The sequence below is a fragment of the Odocoileus virginianus genome, chromosome 1, assembly GCF_023699985.2.
Source record: "Odocoileus virginianus isolate 20LAN1187 ecotype Illinois chromosome 1, Ovbor_1.2, whole genome shotgun sequence".
NCBI lineage: Eukaryota > Metazoa > Chordata > Mammalia > Artiodactyla > Cervidae > Odocoileus > Odocoileus virginianus.
The window spans coordinates 78,350,037-78,376,051 of record NC_069674.1 but is presented as its reverse complement, the minus strand read 5'-3'; the positions used below and the strand labels follow the sequence as shown (position 1 = coordinate 78,376,051).

At 35.7% G+C, this 26,015-nt stretch overlaps 1 protein-coding gene across 2 annotated transcripts in view; it reads left to right on the top strand.

Annotated features, from left to right (window-relative positions):
• Positions 1 to 26,015, top strand: part of SEMA3A (semaphorin 3A) — a 349,768-nt gene that overhangs the window by 150,523 nt on the left and 173,230 nt on the right. The window contains exon 1 of one of the 2 annotated variants that reach the window (XM_020884044.2): positions 22,104 to 22,234. The exons of the other annotated variant lie outside the window; for it this stretch is intronic. The gene's annotated coding sequence lies outside the window, so the exon portion shown is untranslated. Of the gene's footprint in view, positions 1 to 22,103; positions 22,235 to 26,015 lie in introns of those variants that run through there. 2 annotated transcript variants of the gene reach the window in all.

The window sequence follows — 26,015 nt, the reverse complement described above, 5'->3', positions numbered from 1 at the left end:
ATTCATACTAATTGGGACCTTTATTTAAATGGCTTCAGCAGTCTGCAGCACACCACAGAATAACATCTTAATGTGCATTTAGTAACAAGATTTATATCTACTGAAATATAAGAACTGCATTGTAAATGATTTATAAATTCAATGAAGTAAGATATTGTATGTATTAAAAAGGGAGCAACAAAATAGAAAGAATCATTCTTAGAAAAAAATATCAACTTTTAATTCATAATTTCATTTTAGACTGTCACAGATTTACCATTTCCCATACCAAATAAAATGTAGGAGTGTTGTGAAAATTTAATGCTTGTTAGTGTTGGTGAATCACTGTGACCATAAATAAAAACTGCTGTAAAACTTCAGAGCATTCTTTTGTGGGGCAGGCAAGGTTCACGTAGAGTCTGCACCTAGACTTATTTCCAAACATTTAGGATTCACATATCAAGCTTCTAATAGTATGTGCATCTACTTGATGGAATGTTTATCAGATTGTTTTATTTGAAACAATGCATGTAATAACAGGGAAAAAGTAAAAAAGACTGATGTAGGTTTGTAATCAAAATATTTGTTAACTATCATTTAGATAAACAAAACCATTTACTTATCTATTTCATGCTTTGCCCTTAAGTCATCTAGATTACTCTGAAACAGGGACTGGAATTTCCTCTCAAGAAAATTGTAAAGTAAAATAATAAATTAATTAATTAAAAAAATAAACAAATGACAAAGAACAAAAGAAAATTCTAGTTTACAACCCTAGCAGCAGTGTCCCAAATAATACAGAACGTGGACTACCAGGCTTGCCTATGTACCTCCAAGTGATGAACCCTCATAATTCTAAACCAAGGAGAAGCTGACACATGGGAGACTCAGTTGGCATAGTTGACATAATACAGTGAGGTGTTGGTTTGATATCAGCCTTTCTCTTTCTTTTTACTGAGGATGATAGGCATTCCCCAACATTGATATATCCTGATGTTTGAAATAAGATTAGCTATGAAACAGTTGTTTTTTGAAGTTACTTAAAATATAGCAGGGGAAGGAGTGGGACAAATTGAGAATGCAGTATTGACATATATACACTACCATTGCTTCCCCGGTGGCTCAGTGATAAAGAATCTGCCTGCAATGCAGGAGGCGCATGAGGGAGACATGAACGTGACACCTGAGTCAGGAGGATCCCCTGGAGGAGGGAATGGCAACCCATTCCAATATTCTTGCCTGTAAAATTCCATGAACAGAGGAGCCTGGCAAGCTGCAGTACATAGGGGTCACAAAGAGTCAGACAGGACTGAGCGACTGAACACACGAGTATAAAATAGATAGCTTAGAGGGAAGCTGCTATATAGCACAGGAAGCCCTGCCTAACACCGTGGCAACCTAGAGCTGTGGATGGAGGTGCAAGAGGGAGGAGATATACACATATATATATGTAGTTATGACTGATTCGAGTTGTATGGCAGAAACCAACACCACAATAAAGCAGCTACCCTCCAATTAAAAAAGTAACAATTAAAAAAAATTACTTGAAAGACCCTTTCTGTTAGAAGTAACTAATGCTGTGGTGATGATAAAATTAATATCAAAAGTCACTACTGAATGAATATTTATTATTGGCTAGAAACAGTGCTAAGATTTTTGTGTAAATCATATTGTGTAATCATTACAGCCATTCTAGTCAGTGGACGTTTTACATCCTTTTATGGATGAGGAAACCAAGGCCCAAAGTACAAGTGGTAGGGTCAAAAGAATTTTAATGTGTCTGATACCAGAGCCTTTACATTTAAAAAATTTTTTATAAATATTTGGTATTTTTATTTTGTTTTATATTTACTATTTATTTCTAACATGAAAGCTGCCCTCTTAATAAATTTTAAGTATACATTTTTGTTAATTGCAGGTATAATGTTGTGCTGCGGATCTCTAGAGCACATTTATCTTGCTTACTTGAAACTTGATGCCAGTTGATTTGTTACCTTTCATTTCTCCCACTCCCTGACTCTGGTAACCACCTCTCCACTTTTTGATTCTATGAATTTGACTGTTTTAGATATCTCATATAAATGGAATAATTATTTTTAATCATTGGCTCTCCATCGAAGAAGATCTGATTCTAGATGATTGGGAAAAAAACCACTGTTCAGAGACGACAAGTGTGAAATTTTACATGATCATTATGGTCCAGAAAGTGACTTGAAAATAATGTCAAAATCACAGAGTTTTAAAATTCGTGATATAAATTATTGCTGCTAGGTTTGAGGGCAAAACATTTCAGAGACTATTACATTTCCAAGAAGTTAGCTAGAGATTGTTTATCTTTTTCTAACTTATAATACATACTAATATGTAAAATCTTTGGAAAAAAATGAAATCTTTTTCTGTAAGCATATGGGCTACTTATAAAACTGAACACTTCATTCTATAAGGAGAATTATTCCAATCTTAGATATTCATTCATTCTACATCTTTATTTAGAAAATGATACAGATTTCCATAAAATCTTTCATTTTTTAGAAGTAAATCATAACATATAGTTTTCCAGTAATGCATAGCTAATCATACACCATTATGTAATTAAGTTTACTGAAATAAAAATAAGATTATATATAAAGTAGCTTTTGGAATAGCAAACAGTTCTAGCCTATTTCATTGATGCTTAAGATGTTTCAGCATACAAACTATTATTACAGATTTCAAGAAAATTTTAAGCAAAACTCAAGTTAAACTTCTATAACTTGCCTGGTTGGGGCTGAAATAATGCAAAACTGCCTTCCACAGGATTTACTCTCTAAATCATAAATCCCATTCTAACATCTAGATATTACCCTAGCATTGCTGGCACGTTGAACCTGGTTCATATAAAGGTTCTTAAGTTTTGCCAAACTTTTTGACAAATGAATGAAATCAGAGACTAAAGTCAATTGTCACATTATATTGTGGATGCTTTATTGGAAGCATTACTTCTCAGAATTAATGAAGCGGGCAGATTTATGAAATATTAAGAAGATCATCAGTCTTTTAAGAAGAAAGAGAAAAACAGTGTTTAGGTAATGTGGCTGCTTTAGCTTTATAGTAAGTAATGAGTTCTTCTGTTTAGAGATAATAACAACAGTGATAACTATGAACACCACGGGTTATTTATCTTGGTTTAATTTTTTAAAAATTTTATTTCTAATTGGAGGATAACTGCTTTACAGTGTTGTGGTGGTTTCTGCCGTACAACAACATGAATCAGTTATCCTTCCCCTGTTGATCCTCCCTTCCCAATGCCAATTTATCCCTCTCAGTTCAGTTCAGTTCAGTTCACTCGCTCATTCGTGTCTGACTCTTTGCAATCCCATGGATTGCATGCTGCAATCCATGGATAGGCTTTTCTGTCCATCACCAACTCCCAGAGTTTACTCAAACTCATGTCCATTGAGTTGGTGATGCCATCCAAGCGTCTCATCCTCTGTTGTCCCCTTCTCCTCCTGCCTTCAATCTTTTCCAGCATCAGGGTCTTTTCACATGAGTCAGTTCTTTGCATCACATGGCCAAAGTATTGGAGTTTCGGCATCAGTCCTACCAATGAACACCCAGGACTGATCTCTTTAGGATGGACTGGTTGGATCTCCTTGCAGTCCAAGGGACTCTCAAGAGTCTTCTCCAACACCACAGTTCAAAAGCATCAATTCTTTGGCTCTCATCCCTCTAGGTCATCACAGAGCACCAGACTGAGCTCCCTGTGTAATACAGCAACTTCTCACTCTTTAACACATGGTAATGTATCATTGAAATATATGTTTTTATTTTTAATTTATCTCTTTCACTAAAAATGTTGCCAGTGTTTTTCAGGTGAACAATTGGAATGCTTAGTTATAAACATTAAAGCACTTGTCTTGACTGTCATGAACCTGGAAATTTATAAAGGATTAGTAAAGGGACTAATTATGCATTATCTCAGGATTTCTGCACCTTGGAGTTTGATTTCTTGTTCATATTTGTGCTTGTGAATTTCAAATCCAACCATCTCTGGACCTTGGGTCTGTCCTTCTGGGATGTCCCAATCTAACTTCATGTCAGCTTGTGTTCATCGGGTCCTCTTCTTCTCAGACTCCTCTTATCCTCCACTCTCAGTGTGGGGCACCATTATCTGCTCAGCTGAGTTCAAAACTTGGATTATTCTAGGTTTCTTGATGATAGGAAATGGATTTTATTACATATTTCCAATAAGTAAATAGCAATTTTGCAAGAGTTTTAAAAGATAGATCAGATGGTTCAATAGAAGTTTCTCCCCCCTTTTTTTTTGATTGGTAGTGATACCTTGAAAGATGGTATGACAAAAATTGGCCAGATATCCTGTCAAAATGGAGATGTCCAAAGTGAATATATTGATTGTTAAACCCCCAAATATAGATAAATTCTGATTCAAAACTTTATAAAATGTGTTTGAGATTTGAAAAAAAGTGCAGTGAAATCTTGATTTTGATTATTTTCATTCCTCTAACACTGAACATGTTACTTAATATCTACTTTTTAATTTTTTATTCTTGTTTGAAGCAGCTTCATGGCTTACATTATTATCATCATGGTACAAAAAATGCAGAAAAATAAAAACAATCATGTTTCCATGTAAGTGAGATAAATATATTATTTGGTTAAAACATTTAAAATGTTTAATATTAAACTAATTTGGTTCTCTCTTATAATAATTTGTTCTTATCAAAATGAAGTTTAATAATTACATTTTTATTAGTATTTTTACTTACTTTTGTTTCATTTTGTTTTCTACAAACCTTACATGTTGCCACCGTTTAATTATTTAAGATATTATTTATATAGATTTATATGATAAAAAATAGAGAACAATTGAAGGGTATACCAATATCAACATTAAATTAATTAGCCATTAAGGATAATTAATGATCTGTTGATATTTCTATATTCTTATTTTGAAAAGAATGAATTTTCTTGTGATTTTGTGTAAAGTTAGAATGGTTTCTAATCTTTGGCAAATATATTAATTTACATTTTACATGCAATTTTCATATGTAAAAAAGCTGCACCTATTTGAAATTAGTATAAATCCCTCAGATCTGCACACTCAAATTGTCAATGAATTAAGTGCAAATGTCTTCCCACTCTCCAGCCGAAACAAGAAAATGTAATTTATCTGTTTCATTAAACCAACTGCAGAAGAAAACTCTCCTTCTTGTGATGTCATATTTTCACAGTGCATCATCATAATTGAAACTGAACTCTATGTTCACTTTTGTTGAAAATTTTTTCTTGCTTCAGAAATAAGCAATATGTGTTGATTTTGTACTTTAATTGAAATAAGTATTCAGGAGATTGAAGCACCATTCTTTATAATTCAGTGTGAGAGTGTATTCCATCACCCGGCAGCTCAATTTCTTTCTTTCACCATCTGTGCTTTCTTTCTATTCTCTCTGCCAAAAATCGATAGAACTCAATGAGCAAAATTGAGCTGTTCCATAACCCAACCATATTGGGATTATTTTGTTCACAATACATTGACCTAGTTCTTACACTGGTCCAGTTTAATTAGGTAAGCCCTCTGTTTATAAAAATGCATATTTACTAAACTGTAAACATTAAATGAGTGTTATAAAAGCAGCCAAAACGTTATTGTTTCAACAGTCAAGATTTTAAGTTGGCAACACTTGGCAAACATAAAGCCACACACTGTCTGTTTTCAGCTTGGAAATCCATGCAGCAAAAGCTTTTCATGAGGATCAAATGTACACATTCAAAGAGATTAGATAATGAAATTTTTAAATGCAAAGAACCATGAAACTATTATCAGATTTTAACATATATATGAATATGTTGCCAAAGATATCTATCATAATACTCAAAATCTTAGAATAATTTCTGGCTGTTGTATTCCATTTGAAAATACCATATAAAGTTTTGTGGGTACATATCAAATTCATCTCATATGATTATCACAAATATAAATACAGCAAAGAGCAGGAAAAACATCTGATGACATTTTCTAATAATCCAAAATTGTCACAGCATTTGCTGTTGTGCAACTTATTAGCATAAAAAACATCACAGCAAAAGACTCATAAATTCCATTTAGAAGCCACTGCAATGCTAAGCACCTTGAGAAATTGCAAAAAGTTGCACTCTTCATAGACTTTAATTGTGTGTACTTTACATATTACCAAAAAAGTCATTTTAATTTTTAAATGAAATGCTCCTATAAGTAGGAAGACGGGAAAGATGTCAAACAATGCATATATAAAGACGTTTTTCTCATTTGTAAGGCAGTGACTCATAGTAACTGAGAGTACCGAGATGTGTCCGCCTTCCGTAACTTCTGTCAGGGTTGTGCTAACAAAGCTGTTTTCCTCTGATATCTCATTCATCTTTGCAACCTGAAAACTGAAATTGCCGTGTGCTCGGTGACATTTGTCATTGTCTTTCTTTTTATTTTGCTCTTTAACTTTTTGTTTTTTGGCTCTTCTTGCTGGAACTTTCATTAGTTACAGGTATTTACAAAGTAGCCTGCAAGAAAAACAGAGCATTAGGTCTTAATAACTGTTAAATATGAAGCTATTTAATGAGATGAATGATATCTTCTCTACAGAAAACCTTTTAATATTCATACAGAGGAATTTTTAATAGGTAATGTCTTAATTTTAAAATTGATTTCATCTTTATTATGTGTATTATTAATAACATTGTACTTTGTGTTGGCATTATTTAATGTTACCTCTTAAGAAAGTGTCATTCTTTTTGCAAAAGATGACTTTTTTTAAAGCAAAGAAGAAAATTCTGGAACATATCTTCTTTCTTAATATTTATGAATCTTAGTTCCAATATCTGAAGAATAGAAATTATAATAATTTCTATTAAAGAACAATAAACTGGTTATAATTAACTTAGAAATTCTTCACAATCGTTTATATTTTGCTGCAGTAAATAAAGATTACAGTCAAGAGCATTTAATAGATATATCAACAATAATGACTATCTGCAATGCCCAAACTTTATAATAGTAATCCAATGATACCAGATATCTTGTAGGCCAACTTGTTAATTTTATTAATTATACAATTGAATCCTAAGATAATTCATTGGAGTATGTTATTGAAGATTTGTGGCAGAAAGAGGACTAGAGCCCACGGCTTATAACTATATAAAGTTTTCTGAACATTTTATGATAGTTCATTAGTTTCACAGATAATGTAATTAGCTGGAGAACTTAATACTCTGATGTTCTTCTCCATATTTATAGAAATGTTTTTATTTAATAGAATGTAATTTATTATTTACCATAGTTGTTAATTTTATCATAATACTTAAAGTATTTGAGGACAGTTTGGCTTTCAAAGTGCTGATTACACATTAGAATCACCTCGTGAAATTTATTAAAAATGAATTAATGACATCTGACCTCAATAAAGGATCAATAATAACTGTCTCACTATTTTTTAAGCAGTTCATGTGAGATTAATGCATGGTCAGGTTTGAGATCACTGGTTTAGCTGAATATAGTTCAATATAAACTTGACCTTCAAGAAATTAAAGTTATGTATTAAAGTCAACCAAAGAACTGGACATGACTGAGCAACTGAGCACACACACACACGCATTAAGCCAAGTAGAAAAGAAGTTTAAACCATTCTCTGACAAGTTTAGATACTGAAGATAATCTTTAAAATATGTATTAAAAGATTAACTCATGGTAGAAAGGCTCATATATGTTGTGAACGAGTAGATATTATGTTTAGATATCCTAACTGGCTCTCTTTATATTCTGAAATATAATCCATTTTGTAAAACATCTAATTTGCTTATGAAATGATATAAATTAGTTTAGTAAAGGATATGATTTGCATAACCAGATAGCCATAATTTATTTCCCTCTATATTTACCACAATGTGATACTCTTATTTGCTTCAGCATATATTTATTTCTTCTGTCAGTTGTTTCCTTTCAAAATGCACATATATTTGTAAGAGTGTTATCTTCATATGTTCTCTTATGACACTATAGAAACTTAACTGTTTTGTGTTAGAAACGAAGACAATAGAATATACATTGTTCTATCAGCATGTGAGCTGCAAACAGAACAAAAGAGTTTGTAAATACACTATACACTGAGTGAAAGGAGTGAATATACACATTAACTTAGTCTGATTTTTGTAGAAGTCACTTGAATGGAGGGAAAAATAACCCAGGATATTTTGTCTTACTATATCTTGATTTATTCTTCATTGTCCTTTTTCAAAAGCAGTGTTTTCTAACTGAGTATCAGTCGGGAACATGGAATTCCCAAATTTTATTGCACTTACATGTCAATTATCCTTGACCTTAAACCATGGTGATTTTATTTATTATTAAGTAATAACTTACTTATTGAGTGAGATATGATTGTATAATCTGTGGGAATAAAAATTGTGTTGTGCTGTGCTTTGCTTAGTTGCTCAGTCATGTCCAACTCTTTGCCACCACATGGACTATAGCCCGCCAGGATCCTCTGTTCATGAGGATTCTGCAGGCAAGAAAATTGGAGTGAGTTCCCTTGCCCTCTTCAATGAAAATAGTAAATGTAGTCAAACAAATACAACTGAGTTCCGTGACCTATTTCCTCTAATAACTCAGAGCCACTAGTTGCTGGTTTACCCTATGACCTACTTTTCTATTTCATTCAGCTTGAAAATATTGCAGTCATCATTGTAATGCAAAATTAAGGCATTTCAGCAAATAATCTCAATTTGTGTAGTTCTCTTTCAAGGACTGTGTTTTCATTTGTTTCTTCCACTTATATTTGAGAAAGGATATTATGGTATTTGAGAAGGGATATTATGATAACTTTTATTTTTACCCTCTTGGGTGATGTTAAACTTGAACTAAGAAATGAAGACATTGGAAACTCTCAAACTATATTTCTAAATCACAGAAAAATTTGTACCAGATGATTGTCATTCTCTCTGTTTTGTTCTATTAACACCACCTACAAATTCTTCTCTACTCTACTTTCCACCTTATAGTTTTGCTGTTTCATATCTTTTATTGTTATGTGTTCTTCTTACAACCTTTTCTATATGTGTCTGAGTATTTGCCATACTAAGTTCTGCATGTCTCTAATATTCAACCTTCCAAAGTAAGTACATTTAATCTTTTTGGTTAGGATTCCATAACAAAATGTTCCTACTGGAACATTTATTACTGGAAAGAGTTATTGTACCAGGCATATCAGAAACACCCTCTGCTATTCACTCTTTTAATACAGGCAGAAATCTTTAATCCATTAAATTGTGGTTGCATGATATAAACCATGACAGCAAACTACTGTTCCTGTTTTTCAAAGGAAGGCTTTGGGTGTGGTGGACACTCAGTTTTAATTACTTCAGTCCATATTCACGTGCTATCTGGACACCCAAGCACATGTTCCATAGGTAGCTTGAGGACCAAATTTGCCACCTATGTCCTTTCCACAATTCAATCCTGATTGGATCATTCTCCTTCTGTTTCCTCTTTGATGATTCCCTTTCATCATCCAGATAAATTCTTTATTTCTTACCATGTCTTACAAGATGTGTTATGTTTTCAAATCTGCCTGTTTTTTCATGATCAAAATCATCCCCATGATTCTGAAAATCTGATTTGCTTTTTCAGTGTTTGTTCACTCAGCAAAATTTATGGGGCATCTACTGTGTGACAGGACTGTTCACAGTAATAAACAAACTAGACCAAAAATGTTCACAGAATACATTGTCTGTTCATTAACTCAATACTGCTACTACCCATCTTATCTTTCTTATCCTAACACTTTTTGTTTTCCATATTTTATATAACCACATATCACACATACTCATGTTTACTAGAAGCATAGACTAACCTGGAGGGTCTTGATATAAATGTGTATTTAAAATATAATAAAATGAAAATTCTATGCCACCTGGGCTTAGAATTAAGAACTTTGTTTTTTTATTTATTATTTCAAGGCATGAAGACAGTGCAGGATAATGAACAAGTGCAAAGATTGTTAAACCAAGCTGTCCATATTCTATTTTCAAGTTATTTACTATAGATAAGTTATTTATGAGTTTTCTTATGATAAATTAGGAATAATAATAGAATCTGCCTCTTTGGATCATTGCTAGGTAGGACTGAATGTACTAATATGAGAGTACTTGGCCTATATAAAAATGATACAAATTGAAGCAGCTGTAGTATTCAGGTGTTGTCAGCAAATATACAAGATTAACCTTTCTTCAATATAGGTAGAAGCCCAAAGCACCAAAGAGAAATATTTACTTAGCCATTGAAAACAATACAGTATTCTAAATACAATTCTAAATTTCACAATTGTGTGAGAATTTTTTAAGATAAAAATATCAAATATATTCTAGGAATCTTATTGTAAAATCTTTCTATTTTAGTGGCAATTCAGATTAAATCATGGCAATGGATTTACCAATGAATTAGGATATAAGCAGAATTACTAGAAGTAGTTCCCAAGTTTCACTCAAATATCTTTTGTACATATTTACTCTTGCTTTTCTGATTTAAGATTCTGTTAAAGTAGCATTATATAAAATTGCCATTTTTCCATATAAATATAGGCTATTGGGAAAGGTGATTCAATTAGAAGGTGATCAAACAGTTAAATTTTATGATAGAGTTTCTATCAAATACTGGTCAAGAGGAATTTTTAAAATTTAAGGATTTAGAAATATATTTATGCTATTGATTTTATTAATTGTGTCATTTATTTAAAATTACCTATAGAAATATATTGAGGGATTATGCTATTTTTCAATATCACTTTATGAAAATATTTAGGTTGAAGTATTTTCATGTATTTTTGGTATCAGAATGCTCAACATTATTTAAGCTGAATTTGAAGTCACCAAGTTCATCGTTTTAATTTTCCTTTCCCTGAAAATTATAAGGTCAATCAAAAAATGCTCATATAAAATAAGAACAGTTAATATTTTTGGCATTTTGGTATATATGTTCTTTCACCATGTACTCACTATACTGCTTCTTTAAGTATGCTTTAAAAGGTATATGTATATAACATAAATACATATATATGAACATACATGTGTGTGTGTATATATATATATATATAAAGCCATAAGTTTATATATCCAAGTATAATTTATAGGATTTAATAGAATTCTATACAAAAGAGCCTGGATTTTGGAATCAATAACTTTAGGTAAAAACACAGCTCGAACAACTTGTGTGGTTTTTGCCAAGTTACTTTATCATTAATAACCTCTCTTTGCTTGCCGATTTAGTAAAGTTTAATGGTCCTTATCTTGCCAAGTACTCAGAACCTGAGTTTCTAAAGAGTGTACCAGCAGTTACATTAATTAATCACTTGTAGTTCTTTGACTTAGTGTATAATTTCTAATTCAAGATCTCAGCCTCCGTGTAGCCACTCTCTCCCTAAGTATTACCAGGAGTTCTCAGAGGCTGTCACATTGCGTTTCAGTAACAAATCTAACCCAGCTAGCTTGAACTGTCAACCAAGAAATGCTGTTACTTAGCTCTGCAGCTCTGGTCTCCTTGGTCCTTGTGGCTCTTGGTAGACATAGCTACAACTTAGCTAAGCTACCGAGTACTGAGACCACTTTTTAAAAACTCCTTGGTGGTGCTGGCTCAGTCACTCAGTCGTGTCTGACTCCTGTGACCCCGTGGACTGCGGCCCGCCTGGTTCCTCTGTTCTTGGGATTCTCTAGGCAAGAGTACTGGAGTGGGTTGCCATTTCCTTCTCCATTTAAACCCCTTAGCAAGGTTTCATCTCTAAGACCTTGAGGTGCCCAGGCTCTTTGGCGGTTGTAGGTACACTGAATGTGATGGTCCCCCTCTACTTCTAACATTCTGCTATAGAAGAAGCTAAGCTTATACCTGGACTTTGAAAAGCATTTTAAATTAAACACATCTCTCAAACTTTCCTTAAAACTCTCTTTTTGTAAGAAAAAACAAAACAATTCCAGTCCAGAAAAATATGGGTCAAAAGACAAATTGAACACCGTTTACCATACTTAGAATCATAATGTATTTTATCCATGAGATTTGTTGTGAAGTTTCTGTCTCCTTTTTCCCAGGTCCTAAAGCACATGAGGGGTCCCCAACTCCAGTCCCTGAAATTTAGCCAAGTTTGGATTTCATGTTTGGTTCCAGTGGGGTGCTCTGCTTTACCCCACATGCCTTCCCACCCACCTCAAATCTACATTTATGAAATCCTACCAGAATATACATATAGCTGTAACTCTACCAGTCACTCACAGATAGTAATAACATCTAACTGTTCCTATAGTGACTCTTATTAGGGAAAAATGAACTGAAGAAATGACATTTTGGAGTAAATTCCATATATGCAGGAGCTTCTGCACCCTACTACAGAATCAGTTATTAAACTATTGTATGTTTAGTGTCCAGTATGCATTATATGAAGCTGAATATTCTTGTTCTGTCAGTAACATGAAACTCAAAATATAAACATTTTATTCTGAGTAAATCCAATAAGACCACATGTTAAATGTTGTATACTTAAGCAGGCTAAAGTCTTAGGACCAGAATTAGGGTCAGGATTAAAATGAGTACTGAGCCAAGCAGTTTTGGGAGTATATTATTACCACTTTTAATGATAAGCTTATATAATGTGTTAGAAAAATGAAGCATTAGTTGCATTAAATGAATTTAAATATTAATTCTTCTATAGTATTTAAAAATAGAATATGCTATTCATATTCTCTTTATTGAAAGTTGGCTTGTCAACATGTTAAATATCTATTTGTTTTTGATCTTAAGTCAATATGCAAAAGTATTTCATATGTGAATGAGCCTGCCTGTCCTGCATCTGCTCTGTACCAGTTCCAAAATTAGACCATAGAGATCTAGCCGTTCTCTCCATAAATCAGGGTATTTCTACAACCTCCAAAGCAGGGAAAGTTATACACTATACAGTGAAATCATTTCACACATCACTTCAAACCACCTATTTCATGAGCTTGCCAACTACTTTTTATAGTTTCGTGGAGTAAAAACCTTCAGTGATTGGTTTTCCCTGTGTATTGGACCTGGGACTCTCAGAGTCCCATGAGTGTGCTCGGTATGATTTGTTCTGTACGCTGTGTTTGTATTTCAAAGAGAGTGTGTTCCACATTTTAATTTCTGGATTGAATTAAAAAATACTTTAAGAAAAGCTTTTTCTTATTCTACTCATACCAAAGAACAACTTTTGTCCTGATTCTGGTAGGTAATTCCGTTGCATTAAGCAGAAAGAACAGTCATGATAAGGGGCCTGTGTGGACTTTAAATTCAGATAGCCTTGGCACTTGCTAGCTCCAAGGTCTCAGCTGCCTTTCTTTACTTCTTTGAACAGTAGTGTTCTCATCTGTAAAACTGAAATAACACTGCCTACCTCATGAATTTATTAAAAGATTAATATATGTAAATGTGTGCAAGAGTAACTAACACAGGCTATAATTAAATAAATATTAAATTAACCTTTTTACTCCACAAAATGGTCAGTGCTTAAAAATACTTCAGTACCAATATTGTGTGCAATTTTGTTAATGAAAATAAATAGGATCACTATTCCTTAAGAGTGTATTTTTAATCTAAGTTTACAGTAACTCAGATTTTATTAAGATACCTCATAGCTGTCTCCTGAGGTTTTAAAAAGTCATAAATTATTTCAAAATAAAATTGCATCATGAATCAATATATTTTAAGGATCAACAATAATTTCATGCTTAGTTTTATTCTTTCATGTGTGAAAATTGATGGTCTCTATTGTGGGACTCTTGTTTTTATGGTTTCAATGCTTCTTTTCTGGCTTTCAAACAGCAAAATGCCCAGATTATGGAACTCCCAGTATTAAACCCATTAGGAACAATTGCCCACACCCAGCTTGCATGTTAAGTCATTATCTACAGCTCATGGTAAAATTGGGCCTTTCCAGCCCTCAAATTACTAGAAGCATTAATGCTTAGATTACATCAAGTGTTAAAATAGCCTAACCATATTTTTGACAGTTTATTCTGTGATTGAATTACAATATCGCTAAGTAACATCCTTTTCAAGCTGCAAATTGCCTTAATGTTGGAATGCTTTTCTCTAACTGCTGTGACGAGGTGGTGTTCTAATTTTATTTCCCCCACAATTACTATGTCAAGTCCCTGGGAAATATACCAAAGGTAGACTGATAAAGCTTTGTGTAGGAGTTTTGCATCTAGTGTTTTACTATTTAACAGAATCTAAATAGTGTAATATTTGCTAGAGAAAAAAAAAATTTGTAAAGACAAGTGCTTCCTAAAAACTTACCCTATTTCTTTTAAATTAGTGTAAAGGTACTGCAAGACATTTTAAAATTTGCTCCTAGTGTAAGATGTAGAAACAGTGAATGGTTGACTACATTTGTGGGTGTAGAAACATTCCTTGAATATTACCATAACTGTATCAAGCAATAAAATATAAATTAGAATTTTATGAACATTCTACTCTTAAAACTGTGGTAAACAACTTGAAGTGTCTGCTTACTATGCTCAGTGACATACTAATGGGTTTCTATAAGAGGGGAAGGCAAGTAAAAGATATAGTCTCTTTCTTTGGAAAGAAAAACTGAAAAAGTAAAACATTTTAAGTTCTTCATATAAAGAGTCATTGCTTACCAGGTCCAAGTCAAATGAAGATTGTTTTTAAAATGGCAAACTCTTACAGAATTGTTGCTTTTTTTAATTTTTAAAAATTAATAAATTTTAAAGCTTGCTTTAAAAATTAGTCCATAAAATTTAGTTTAAGATTGAACTGTTACCTCTTATATATATGGGAAGATCCCCTAGAAGAGGGCATGACAACCCACTCCAGTATTCTTGCCTGTAGAATCCCATGGACAAAGGAGCCTTGTGGGCTATAGTCCATGAGGTTGCAAAGAGTCAGACACGACTGAAGTGACTTAGCATGCAACCGCTTATATAAATTTTGGAATCACTTGTCACCTATAGAAATGAGTAAGTATGATTTTCTACTTTACTGTTATCTTATAGAATTACTATATTCTATAGAGACCATAATATTAAAAACTCTAGAAAAAGCAAATAAAATTCAGGACATCACAACAATATGCAAATAATCAATGGAGGAAATACTATCAAGGGAATTGTATATAATTTTTATTCATAATTTATTCAGTCAATGATTTTGAGTATCTACTCTGTACTGCACATTTTGTATTATGTTTGTTTAGTCACTAAGTCATGCCTGACTTTTTTTCAGTCCCATGGATTACAACCCACCAGGCTCCTCTGTCCATGGGATTTCTCAGGCAAGAATACTGGAGTGGGTTGCCATTTCCATCTACAGGGGATCTCCCTGACCCAGGGATCAAGCCCACATCTCCTGCATTGGCAGGCAGAGTTTCCACTGCTGAGCCACCAGAAAAGCCTATTGTGTTTTGTAGAGAGATTACAAAGAAGGACAAACATAGATGGTGCTGCCCCGAATGGCACCGTCTAGTTGGGGAGGAATAGTCAACTAAAGTATGCTAAAAGTCAATGTATGTAGTTTTATCCTATGACAAATGCCACGAAGCAAACAGAATATTATGAACAATTTAATAGTGAGATCTATTAGAGGTTTTCACATCAAGAAAGACATTTAAATCATAGATTCTCACATTAAAGAAGACATTTAAGTTGAAATATAAGATTCAGGTTTTTACCAAGTGGAAGGGGAAGGAGGGATCAGATAATTCCAAACCAAAGTGATAATATCTGCTGAAGACCTCAGACAAAAGAGCACTATACTATTCGGTGTGATAAGGGAGGAATAAGGTATTGGGCCTTTTGTGGCAGGGGCTTGAGCAAAGGTGTTGAATGATACAGTCCTCTATTTTCAGAAGATTCTCCTGATTATTCTGTGTCCAATGCATTGAATAGTTGAGACAAACTTTTTTTGAATTCTGTTGCATTAGTCCAAAGAGAAGAATATATTCAACTAGATTGGTAGTGGTGGCCACTGAAAGGTATGTGGCTGTTTGAGATGTATTTAAGGGCAGACTTGACTGTGACTTTCTCAATTTGGGTAATTACAACAACTATGTATTTTTCTATCAATTTCCCTAGTAGTTAAAATCGCAAATATATCTTAGTCACAACATTAAATTGCTTGAACAGACTATAAGCCACAGTTCAGTTCAGTTCAGTCGCTCAGTCATGTCAGACTCTTTGCGACCCCATGAATTGCAACACGCCAGGCCTCCCTGTCCATCACCAACTCCCGGAGTTTACTCAAACTCATGTCCATCGAGTCGGTGATGCCAGCCAGACATCTCATCCTCTGTCGTCCCCTTCTCCTTCTGCCCCCAATCCTTCCCAGCTTTAGGGTCTTTTCCAGTGAGTCAACTCTTTGCATAAGGTGACCAAAGTATTGGAGGTTCAGCTTCAACATCAGTCCTTGCAATGAACACCCAGGACTGATCTTCAGGATGGACTGGTTGGATCTCCTTGCAGTCCAAGGGACTCTCAAGAGTCTTCTCCAACACCACAGTTCAAAAGAATCAATTCTTTGGTGCTCAGCTTTCTTCACAGTCCAACTCTCACATCCATACATGACTACTGCAAAAACCATAGCCTTGACTAGACAGACCTTTGTTGGCAAAATAATGTTTCTGCTTTTAAATATGCTATCCAGGTTGGTCATAACTTTCCTTCCAAGGAGTAAGCATCTTTTAATCTCATGGCTGCAATTACCATCTGCAGTGATTTTGGAGCCCCCAAAAATAAAGTCTGTCACTGTTTCCCCATCTATTTGCCATGAAGTGATGGGACTGGATGCTATGATTTTAATTTTCTGAATGTTGAGCTTTAAGCCAACTTTTTTCACCCTCCTCCTTTACTTTCATCAAGAGGCTTTTTAGTTCCTCTTCACTTTCTGCCATAAGGGTGGTGGTATCTGCATTCTAAGGTTATTGATATTTCTCCCGGCAATCTTGATTCCAGCTTGTGCTTCTTCCAGCCCAGTGTTTCTCATGATGTATTCTGCATAAAAGTTAATAAGCAGGGTGACAATATACAGCCTTGATGTACTCCTTTTCCTATTTGGAACCAGTCTGTTGTTCCATGTCCAGTTCTAACTGTTGCTTCCTGACCTGCAGCCACAGATTCTCAGAAAGGACTATTTTCTCTATTTCTCTCACACACACTTGATTAAAGTATGCAAGAATGCACAATCCACCTTTTACCTTTTTCCTAGCAGATCTGCCTCTAAAATCCCCTTCACCTTGTTAGATATCAGTCAGCATGTGGTTATCAGCAAAGTATTATATGTGAATTCTCAGATTATCATGAAAAGTGAAAGTGTTAGTCACTCAGTCATGTCCCAGTCTTTCTGACTCCATGGACTGTAGCCTGCCAGGCTCCACTGTCCATGGGATTTTTCCGGGCAAAAATTTTGGAGTGGGCTGCCATTTCCTTCTCCAGGGATCTTTCTGACCCAGGAATGGAACCCTGGTCTCCCACATTACAGGCAGATTCTTTCCTGTCTGAACCACCAGGGAAGCCCCAAATTATCATCCAAAATCTTAAACGCAAGACTTCTGATATCCCCTCAGGCGTTGTTCATCTTTTAGTAATGAAGTATGTTATTTTAACCGATGTAGATATTTAGCAGTATGGAAAACAGTGAACAACTAGTAGTTATTCCTGCATTTTTGTAAGTAAACATATATAATATAAAATATTACAAGAATTTTGGAGAATTAGAGGTCCCAGTGTGAAGGAAAAATAGAGAATTTTAATATTGAAATGAATCTTAAAGATCAACTTCCCTTCTAATACCATTCAAGAGTAACCTTTTGTCCATTCATGTGTTCTAGGTAATGATGAAATTGATAGAGCCTCCAATCACTTGCTCAAAATGTACTAATCTTGAAAATTACAGTGTTGATTGCAAGTTATTCAGGAATTTAAAGAAAACTAAAAGCATTCTTTACAATTATTTTAAATAACTGCTAGCATTCCTAATAGACATTTCAAGTCCACCTGTCCACATTTTGGTGGAGAGTTTAGTTAAAGATTTGGGCTTGATAATGTTATATAGAGTTCTTTTAACAAAAGAAATAGAGACATTCTTCAAAGGATTAATATTTTATGAGCCAGGATGGAGGACTATGACTTTCATTCAAATAAATATATAGGGGAAAAATCATATGGATGGAAAACACAGCTGGTGAAAAACATAATATTCCCACATACATTTCATCTCTTTTTGACATGTGTATCTTCACTGTATACAGACTTATATACATACAAACTTTCCCACAGAAACTTGCCACATACATAGAACTGGAATGTGTATTTTACAAATAATTCCTCCACAGACAATCCAGGCAATAAATACTAAGTGATAAAACTATCATTTCCTGTGGCTCACTCAATTATGCAACATTAATCTAAATCTTTTCTTATTAGATTATTTTGAAGGTGCTTTCAAGTCATAGAATGACCCAAGAATGAATGCTTTATAGTTCTCCCAATAGCATTTTATTTTGTCACATTTTCAGGGGTTTATGATTACTTGTCATGAAGCAAGTTTTGAAAAGACTACTTTTCTGCTATTAGGTGGAGACTTCAAACATGGACTAAATATAAATAACTAAGTAGTTATAGCATGAGCAAAAATGGCTTATTTACCCTTGGAAGTCAGAAAGTATAAGTTTCACCATTTCTTTTTTCTTCTTGGTGCATCATATAAATATTAGTAGCCTTTGATTCCAAAGGATGATAAAAAACAATAAGATAAAACAATAAAAATTTTACTTATAATTTATAAAATTCCAATTGGGAAGAATTATATTTTAAAATATCTTTAAAAACCGGAATCACTATAACATCTTCAGAAAGAGAAAATGTTAAAGATATTCAGACATTACATCATTCTTTTACTTTCTGTGTTTTCCTGATAAATATTTAGGGACAGGTACTTTACATGTGATCCAACAGAGACAAAGAATCTTTCCAAGAGTTCCATCATAAATCAGATGCAGCATTAAGTACACTATTCCAAATGAAATGCTCAGATTTCTGGATCCTCCTTAACTGTACAGTTAATTTAGATATATGTGAAAGTAAGTATAAAATTATGTTGCTTAAAGATAAGAACAATGTTATTAATATAACTTTACCTAAATCTCAAGAGATCTCATCATAGAATACATACTTTAAAAACTGTTTTATTGGATAAGTAGTAGTAGAAATAGAAATATTTAAAACATTTTGATTTTGACTTTCCTTCCTCATTCTCCCTTACATAATTAAAATAAGCTAATGAGTGTAAAGAAGAAGCAAGTATTGAAGCCAAGAAGACTGCATTTGGTTACCCCTCTAGGCAGTATTTGATACAAGTTGACACAATTTTCAATCCCCTATCTCAGAGAAATTTCCCAAATGGAAAAAATGGCCTACTTGAGGCCCAGTGTTTTTGTCAAATTGTTTAGGAAGAACTGAGGCACACCTGCCCAAAGTACATAAACTTCTTAAAAGCTAAGGAGTTCTGTACTGGGAAGGCACAGAGCTGAGGAAAGCTAAAATATTTCCAAATTCTCCCCTCCCAGAAACGTTGGAGTGACTTAAAACACACACACACACACACACACACAGACCAGCTATGAAAATCTAATGGGAATTGAGCACATTTGAGTCTAATTAAAAGAGACACTATTTTATGTAGTCTTGGATATGTTGATCCAATCATAGGAAAAATCCTGCATAACGAAAATCTTGCATGGGAAGAGTGTTGATAGATAGGTCTTGAGTTGGAAGTATGAGGTCACTGGTTTATATCCTGAGGAGAAAACCTGGACATAGTCCATGAAAAACAGCTGCTTTTGTAAAATGTAATGTCTTGCACATAAGTGGAATTAAACTAGCTACTGTCATTTTAAGGATTCCACAGCTCTCTGAGAGAGGTGGACATTTGGACTCAAGCCTTTCAGATTTGCTGCTTCAGCATGAAAGTATAATTTTCCTTGCAATAAATCAATAACAGAAAAAAATACATTTCAGTCAGAGTGTATACTTTATGACTTGAATTATTTACATTTACTGAGACATGCTTTATGGCCCAGAATATGGGTTATCTTGAGTTTACTTGAAAAGAATGTATATTGTATTCTTGTTTGGTGGAGGGTTCTGCAAATGTCAACTAGGTCAAAATGGTTGATAATGTTGCCTAAATTTTCTGCATCACATATATGTATGTGTGTGTGTATATATGTATGTTCCATCAATTATTTGAAAAGGATTGTTGACATCTCTGAATACAAAAATGTTTCTATGTAGTTCTTCAATATTTGCTTTGGGTTTTTGAATCCTTCTTATTAGGTGATTAAACGTTTACTATTATCATATCCACTTATTTTTTCAAAAAGTAGATTTTTTACCCCTGCCAAGAGAACTCCCAGGAGCCTCAAAGATCAGATCTAGCTTCCTCTGGGAAGTGTGGTCCTGATTGCAGGGGAGTTGGGCTTGATTCTGCTGTTCTCTGAACCTCAGCACACCCCACACGGGCTCACCCTGCCCCTCCTTTTTTTTTTTTTAAATACCAGTCTGTGTTATTGTTTTAACATTTTTACAAGGATTATCATTTTATCAAAAAGTAATATTTAAAAATGAAAACATTATTCTTTCCCCAATTTTAGATCCTTAAAAGTTGTGTTCCTATAGCCAAGATTATTACTGACTGCTGGGCTGCATCCCACAGGCCTGTTATTGCCCAACCTCCAGATCAAAGAAGGATCCTGGAGACACTGACAGAGACAGCAATGGTTGATTAGGGGGGGAATTTTAAGCAAAAAAGTCCTAGAAGATCACGACACCATTTACAGCAGACGGCAGGAAGAACATATGAACAATCTTCTCTGACAGGGGGAGAAGGACGCTATCATTTACAGGGAGAATTGACGTCAGGTTGGCTCATCAGTTACCAGGGAAATCAGGAGCTGGGGCATGTCAGGCACAACCCTTCAGGTTAATGACCATCATGAGGGCAGATGTTTTCCTTCAACAAACTAGTGGGTGGAGCCATTCTGGCCTAAAGAGCACTGGCAGGCACATTCATAGGAGTGGGATGTAGATGAAGCAGGGCCCAAAAGAAGGGATGTACAAAGAGGCAGAGAATAGTCATCTTGGGACTTCCCCTGGTGACCCAGTGGTTAAGACTCCATGCTTCCAATGCAGAGGGTTCAGGTTCAATTCCTGGTCAGGGCACTAGATACTACATGCTACAACTAAGAGTTATCATGACTTAACTAAGGAGCCTGCCTGCAGCAACTGAAAAAGACATTCCACATGCAGCAAAGATCAAAGATCCCACATGCTGCAACATGCCACAGCTAAGACCTGGTGCAGCCAAATAAATATAATAAATATTAAAAAGGGAGAGAGTGAGATAGAAGAGCTTTCTTGTGTGGTTGACCATACACCAACCCCCTGGAACTGCATGGGCCCCAGCTGGCTCCTTTCCTTGCTTGGTGCCACTAATGCCTATTGAAGGAGACCAGTTTGGCAAGCAGAGCAGTAACTTTGTTGATCCAGACATGGGGAGGAAAAGCTGGTGCTGGAAAGACTCGCTTCTATCCAGGGGATAGAGGTGAGAAACATTTAAGGGGTGGATGCGGTATCAGAGGGCTTCCCAGGTGGCCCTAGAGGTAAAGAACCCGCAAGCAATTGCAGGGGACATAAGAGAGGTGGGTTCCATCCCTGGGTCGGGAAAATCTCCTGGAAGAGGGCATGGCAACTTACTCCAGTATTCTTGCCTGAAAAACTCCATGGACAGAGAGGAGCCAGGACGGCTGCAGTCCACAGGGCCACAAAGAGTCGGACAGGACTGAAGCAACTTAACATGTTCCATCACAATTGGGGAAAGGGGATAGCTATTTCCAGACACAGCTGGAGAAGGTGCAGTGTTTGCACTCAGCAGGCACTAATTGTGCCTAGCCACCTGCAGGTCCCTGTTTGGGCAGGGATCTCAGCCTGAGAAGGAGGCAAATGAAACTGGCAAATCGTTTGGGTCTTGTCTGCGCAGGCGCTGCCCTCTCGGTCTGGCTGGAACCGGTTCAGGCACGTTGACTGTCGCCATCTTGGCCCCTTCTGGCTGCTGCTGGTTCTGCAGTTTTTGGTTCTGGCATGGGCAGCTTCTGTTAAACCCGCACAGCCTCAGGACTAGACTATCCCATGGCGGCCTGAGGGAAAGAAGGTAGGTTAGTCTCAGTACAGGGATGCGTCTTTATCTCAGAAGAGAGGACACACTCTGGGAGCCGCGGACAATTTTCTGGTGGCTAAGTCAGCCTCCCCTGCTGGATGCATGCGGGCCGTGCACTGTCTGCCCCCACGGCTCCAGGGCCTGGCCTGGAGGGGACCCCTGACTCCCAGGATTGGCAAATCCACTGCACAGGCCGCATGGAAGTGAAACAGGTAAGTTGCCCTGAAGATAGTCTGTGGTGATGGCAGCTCGGGCATACAGAAGGTGCTCACAATGTGCCTAGCGCCTTGGGAGCTTCGCCCCAAGCAAGCCTCCCTCGAAGTTGTGTACAGTAAATCCTTTTCATCCCAGGGGCTGCTGCTGCTGCTAAGTCGCTTCAGTTGTGTCCGACTCTGTGCGACCCCATAGACGGCAGCCCACCAGGCTCCGCCATCCCTGGGATTCTCCAGGCAAGAACACTGGAGTGGGTTGCCATTTATTTCTCCAATGCATGAAAGTGAAGAGTGAAAGTGAAGTTGCTCAGTCGTGTCTGACTCTTCGCCACCCCATGGACTGCAGCCCAGCAGGCTCCTCCGTCCATGGCATTTTCCAGGCAAGAGTACTGGAGTGGGTTGCCATTGCCTTCTCTGATGCCAGGAGCAACACTATTTAAATAAAGAGTATATGGTGGGAGCCAGCTAGCTTCCCTATAGTTAAGACTAGGGGTCCCGGACTTGGTCTTGGGTTTCAAGGGGCCGAAAGCAGAATCTGGGCAGGAAGCAGCACCCAATCTGAGTTCTAGGGCTTCCTGGACAACTGCCTGCCTTTGCAACCCAGGCACAGCCCTCTTAGCTTGGGGTGGGGTTGTGGGGAGGGGGATGGCTAGCTATCAGTCCCTGCTGCCCACGGCTCCTTTCCCCACCTGGCTGGCCGGTCTGATGATAATCCTTCAGAAAGGCCTGCCTGACAGGAGTATTCTGAATGCTGTGATCAATTAGCCCCATTGTCCATGGGTGCAAGAGTGTGGAAGGGTTGCATGTATGCCATTAATTTATCATCACTCGTCTAAGTACCTGGTCAAGGTCCCCAGAGATTCTGCCCACCCAAGAAAGCTTCATAGGACAGAGGTGCCTTGAAGACCCAGCTGGCCTCAGTGTACAAGAGCAGGTATTCTCATCCACTGGGCCACCTCTAGAAAGTCTCACACCCCCACCAGGATAGATGGACACCATCCCTGCCCTAAGGCCTGTATATGAGTGCTGACACATATATATGTATATATCTGCTTTATGTTACAATATCAGTTCAGTTGTTCAGTCTGTCCAACTCTTTGCGATCCCATGGGCTTCAGCGTCGCCAGGTTTCCCTGTCCTTTTCCCTGGCCCTGTCCTCCCAGGAGTTTGCTCAAACTCATGCCTGTTGAGTTGGTGATGCCATGCAACCATCTCTTGCTCTGTGGTCCCCTTCTCCTCCTGCCCTCAATCCTTCCCAGAACCAGTTTTTTCTTATGAGTTGCTTCACATCAGGTGGCCAGAGTAGTAGAGTTTCAGCTTCAGCATTAGTCTTTTCAATGAATATTCAGGATTGATTTCCTTCAAGATTGACTGATTTGATCTAATGATTATACAAAACACTCCATTTTATTAAAAAAAAAAAGGGGTTGGCCAATATGTACAGATATATATTTAAAAAAAAAGCAAAACATTATCACTTGTAACTTACAGAAAACATACAGTGACTCTTATGTCTTAATTCTAGACATATGACTGAAATTCTAGGGAATCACTGAAATGTTTTATTTGGACAATGGATGCTTATCAGTTTTAGCTGAGTTTGATAATAAATATTTTTATACCAATTTTATAACCTTTCTAAGGATTCTTATATTTATATATATATAGAAGAATATGATTTTTATAATTCTTTCCAAGGATTTCTAAGGTTTACCTTAAATAGATCATTTTCCTTTAATTTGGAAAGGCATTTTCTCTTTCTTAAAAAAGTTAAATTCTCTTAGGGGATCTACCAAAAACATGTGCATTGTTATCATAATACTGTTACCCGCCAATAATTAAATTGAAGGCAAGACTACTCACAAAGAAATCTATCTGTATTCAGTTTTCAGAAATTTATCTGTATTCAGTTTTTCAGAATAATCGCCTAGATGGATAATGTCTGATTTCAAAATAACTGCCACCAAATTTCTTTGCAAATATTTTTAATATCCTATTATTTACTCAAACTATATTTTAATAATCAAGGTCTTCCATTAATATTAGCATCTCCCAGAATATTTTTGAAAATGAGTTCTTTTGTATTAGAAAAAAAAAAAGAAAATTCAATGTCATACAAGGTTGATAAACATTGGGTTTAATAGATTTTCCTTAAGCAAATTTCCTTACTTTGAAAATAATATAGTAATATGTTAGAGAAGGAAATGGCCACCCACTCCAGTATTCTTGCCTGGAGAATCCCAGGGACAGAGGAACCTGGTGGGCTGCTGTCTGTGGGGTTGCACAGAGTTGGACACGACTAAAGCAACTTAGCAGCAGCAGCCGTAGCATAATAATATGTGTAGTATTCTGTCAGTCTCGTTTTTCATGAAGTCCTTCGTCCCATGAAACATCAAAATAAACTGATATATTCTGTACACTTTAGAGAATCTATCAGTATAGGATTGTTCATTCATCAGTATGTATGTTTTATTAGGCAAAGAGACAGGATCAGCAGTTTTTAAAAAATTTATTTTATTTATTTGGCTGTGCTAGGTCTTAGTTATGGCACAGGGGATATTTGTTAAGACATGTGAAATCTTCTATTTGTGCCATGTGAACCCTTAGTTGTGGTATGTGGGATCTAGTTCCCTAAGCAGGAATCAAACCTGGGTCCCTTGTGTTGGGAGCATGGAATCTTAGCTGCCGGACCATCAGGGAAGTCCCTCAACAGTTTTTAATATGTAGATAATATTACATAAATGTCACAGAAAACTTTCTAACTTTTGTTTGGAATAGTTTAAGATTTTACACCCGCATGTTTTTCCTGTTTAGTTTTCTGTTTACTAGCCATAAAAAATATAGTCGGAGGTAGAAAGAAACTGAAACTTTATAATTAAAATTAAATATAACAAAAGTGAGGTATTTAACCTTAACTGGAGTATTTAAAGGGAAAGTTTGTGATAAAATTATTTAACGAAAAAAATGCATATAAGAAAAGATTGGCTGCAAAAACAGAATAAGGCCAAATATAAGAATCCTATTAAGCAGAGATTAAAGCATGCACAATTTTATTTTATTTTGTTTAGTCCTTTATTTAGCTTTTTTTATCCACATTTTTCCCTCAAGTGAATACAAGGTAAGAGTTCTAAGGTTGATGATAACTCTGCTGCAGTGTATATTAAATCAATGTGTGTACTTCTTCTGAATGTTACAAGTTAATTACTGATAGTTCAAATGCTCTCTCTTTCTTTGATGTCAACAAAAATGATAACCAACTGTATAGATACAGATGATGTGCTTCTCCTGATAGACCCTCTTTTAACTTAAAGTCTGTTGATAATTGCTGCTTTTGCAATAAGAGCATTTTCAACTACCTGAATCAAGACTTTCATAGCAATATCACTTACTGGTGCTTGACAGCTAATGAAGTGGCAAAGCAGGGCTGATAAACTCCAGAGCCTATCAAGAGGGCTGAGTGTAGCATTTTTTTAGATTCTGATTTTCTAAATGAGGTGGAAGTCATTATGTTCATCAAACAAACTCAACTATGAACTTTTAAACTGATTCCCTGATTTTTTTTT